We start from the raw sequence: 3,518 nt of genomic DNA, 5'->3' as shown, positions 1-3,518 counted from the left end.
AGCCACAGGGGGAGGCGGAAGGGCGTGGCGTTCCCTGCGCTTATGGCAGCCGTTTTTATTTATTTCACGCTCGAAAACAATAATGATAACTTTAACTCTGAAGAGCTCCTCCTGCCACTCGCCATTAGCTAGCTCCCAGACGTCTTCTGGAAGACGTTTTACTTCTCTTCCACTCGTCATTTCACCACCATTATCTCTTTAGTCGCTCATCTGTGTGTCGAGTCGTAAGTATATCCTCCATCCTCCCTTGCCATTGCCAGATCTTTTATTGTTTTAATTAAAGTTGAACTTATTCATGCTGAAAATAGATATCATATATTAAAAACAAAAAACAAATCTGCGTGAATGAATATGACCGTTAGTGACAGACACTTTTTTTCTGTCCTTTTTTTGTTGTCTCTTTTTTTCTACCTGTGATTTTTGTTTTTCTCTTGCGTAATACTGCGAGGTTGGGGTTAGACCTGGTGGGCGGGGTTAGGCGGGATCTCAGGGTCCAATAATATCATGTCTTTTATTTGATCGTTTTGTTAAGATTCTCTGTTGTATCTGTTTTTAAACATTCTTTTAAGTCCCTTCGGATCCGCCTGTAGTTTGTCAGAACTTCTTTGGTAGTACGACTGGATGGTGGCCGGGTCTTCCCGCCTGTCACTCAAAGCCACAGTGAAACCATCTCATTGGCTGCTTCTTCCTCTGCTTCCAGCTGCTCACATGGCGCCAGTGTTGAAGCGATGAGAAGTATTTCAAGCTTGTGAGAGCTAACCTTTTCATTTACTCTCTTTCTTTACCAAGAATAACTATACTATATTTGAAGCATGACAGGTTGTCAGATCATTACAAGGGGTATACTGTATATTTAGATATTTATATTGAAACCGATTTTTCTATCTCTTTCTCTCCTGCGTCATCTAACATCATTACTTTTGGGGAAAAAAATCAACATATGCCAATAAGATAAGCAATTAAATGTTCTAATAAGTGTAATAAATGTACTTAACCCTCACTTTGAATACTGTGACAGAAGATATTTACAGAGATACCAAATGAGCAGCAAGTTGCTACCTGGCCGGTACATTAAACAGATCAATTCAATCAGGTCCTCCTTGAAAAGCATGGTTCTGTTTAGATTTGTACTTACATACACACCACAACTCTTTGGTACAGTTTGAAAAATAAAATCTGGGATCTGAATGCCACCATTTTTTTTTTTTTTTTCTTTACTTCCGAGAAGCACATTTACCGTCACTGCAGAGTCATGAGCGTTTGCCTGTAAAGGGATTTTTCACCTTTTTTTTTTTTTTATTAAAGATCTCCAAACTTGCTGTTCTAGCCCTGATATATTTGAGTTTCTTCTCCCCCACCTCAAAGGCATAGACTGCACCAGTATAATGATCTGCACCGTCGTCATCCTCGGCAGCTCGTCCCCAGCTGACCTGACGGTGGAAATTAGGAAGTCCTGACAGTCATTTCACCTGACAGCCGAGTGCTCCCCGCCGCTGTGCCGGCTCTGCACCTGAACCAATCAGAGTCTCTCTAACCTTTAGCCTGCTGGGAGACACTGCCAGCTCTACTCTCACAGAGAAGGCTCAAATGCTGAAACACACACATGCAGTTCATCCAGTTCTAAAAAATGTACTGCACTTTGTATGGAAAATACATTTGATCACATTACAGATTTTAAAATAGCACAAAAAAGCTTTGTTTATCAGTTTAATAAATACTTTTGCCGACTCAAAATACAAATATGCACAATTCATGCATTTTTTGTTGTTGTGAAGACCAACCAAAGTCTTTGAAGGAATATTTTTGACATTTTGGTAAATGGACATCGTCACTTTCTTGCAGAGAGTTTAGAAAATGTACACCACTCTCATTTTTGTATGATAAATATGTTGCAGGAGCCAGCAGCCAGTTAGCTTATCTTAGCATAAAGGTAACAAAATCCAACATCCAGCACCTCTTAAGCTCGGGTTTCATGCAAATGAAACAAAACGGGCATGTCGATCAGTGACCTTTTTAAACGTCCTCATGAGAAGTTTGTTACCTTTTGAACAGCGCCAGGCTAACTGTGTCCCTAAAATGTCAAACTATATCTTTTAAATTTGGCAAAAGCTAAATTAAAGTCTGTGCATAGGAACACAAACCTAGCATACGTCCATGTGCCACCATGTAATGACGAGATCCTACACTGTCACGGCCCACACGACCTCAATGGCACTCCGTTCCCTATGTTCGTGTGTTTCTCTGTCTCCTTGTGCTGTTGAGAATCCCCTCATCCAGTAGTGTGACCTGTTGTCAGTGTAGCTCTTAAACCTGTTGTCCTGAGTCTTACTTTTCCCTTTTATTTTTTTGTTTAGTCAGCTGTAAGCTGACCAACAGATGGATGGGCGGGGGAAGACACCAGCATCATATATGTATATGCATACAATATACAGATATGACAACCTTTTAAAACTATAGGGAGGTAAAAGCAGAATCCACTCCTGTATTTATTGTTGTAAATCCTCATACAGTGCAAAACTGGTGAAATTCTCAAACATGTTTTAAGTTGTCTAATAAAGAAGAAGAAAAAAAAGCCCCTATGTTTAAATATTGCAAGTGATAATGGTAGATGATGAGCAATAATTTAAAAAAAACATTCTGTAATCTTAATGAATAAAGATGTAAAAAATTGTTTTCACTTTGTCGCCTTGATTTGACTCCTTTTCCAGACTTACCGCTTCTGCAGGTGGTTGACGTGTGTTTTTGTTCCGGTCTTATGTGGTAGTGTTGTGTTTGTGTGTGTTGGGGGGGGGAGGGGAGCCCATGTGTGCAGCTGCTGAGGTCTGTCAGTGATCTCATCTGAGCCAGTGAACAGACAGGGACATCTCTGACATCAACAGCTGGCTCTGATCCTTAATTTATTCTGGACACACACATCAGCGTCACAAGGTTAAAGGAATAGTTTGACAAATATAGAGTAAGATGTAATCTACAACAGTCCAAACTATGATTCAAAGATTTACAAATGTCTACATGTTAGTCTCTCAACATGTTTCTGTTTCTCACTCTTAAAAAAATTAAACATAGCTTGACAAGAAATGTCGAGTTATTTTATTGATATTGTTAAAGTTAGTGAAAAGATCACTTCCTCGTTCCAAATATGCTCCAATTCAAATGCTCTTATCTGTAGAATTGTAATCGTTTTCTTTTTTTTAATTAAAATATATTCATGCACTTAGACATATTTTTTTTTAAGGGGCACCCCCACAAAAATACTAAAGATCAATGTCCTTATGTCAAGTACTTGTGAGCCTGTGAAAATAATTGTATAATGTCTTCTGTAGATCAGGAGGAGCTATCTTAGGTCTGAAGAAATAACCCTGAAAATGGCACCAGGGTTATTTCAGCTGGGACTTGGAGACTAAATTTAAAACGGAAAGCCTGTGCAGGAAACTGTGAGGCATGATGGGAACCCTAGCATTCAGTGTTTTTGGAGCTTGACCCATCTTGGGGACTAAACGTCCTGTTTTCTTGGCCCC

The sequence above is a fragment of the Melanostigma gelatinosum genome, assembly GCF_949748355.1.
Source record: "Melanostigma gelatinosum genome assembly, chromosome: 22".
NCBI classification, from domain to species: Eukaryota; Metazoa; Chordata; class Actinopteri; order Perciformes; family Zoarcidae; genus Melanostigma; species Melanostigma gelatinosum.
Note: the sequence above shows the minus strand (reverse complement) of the source record.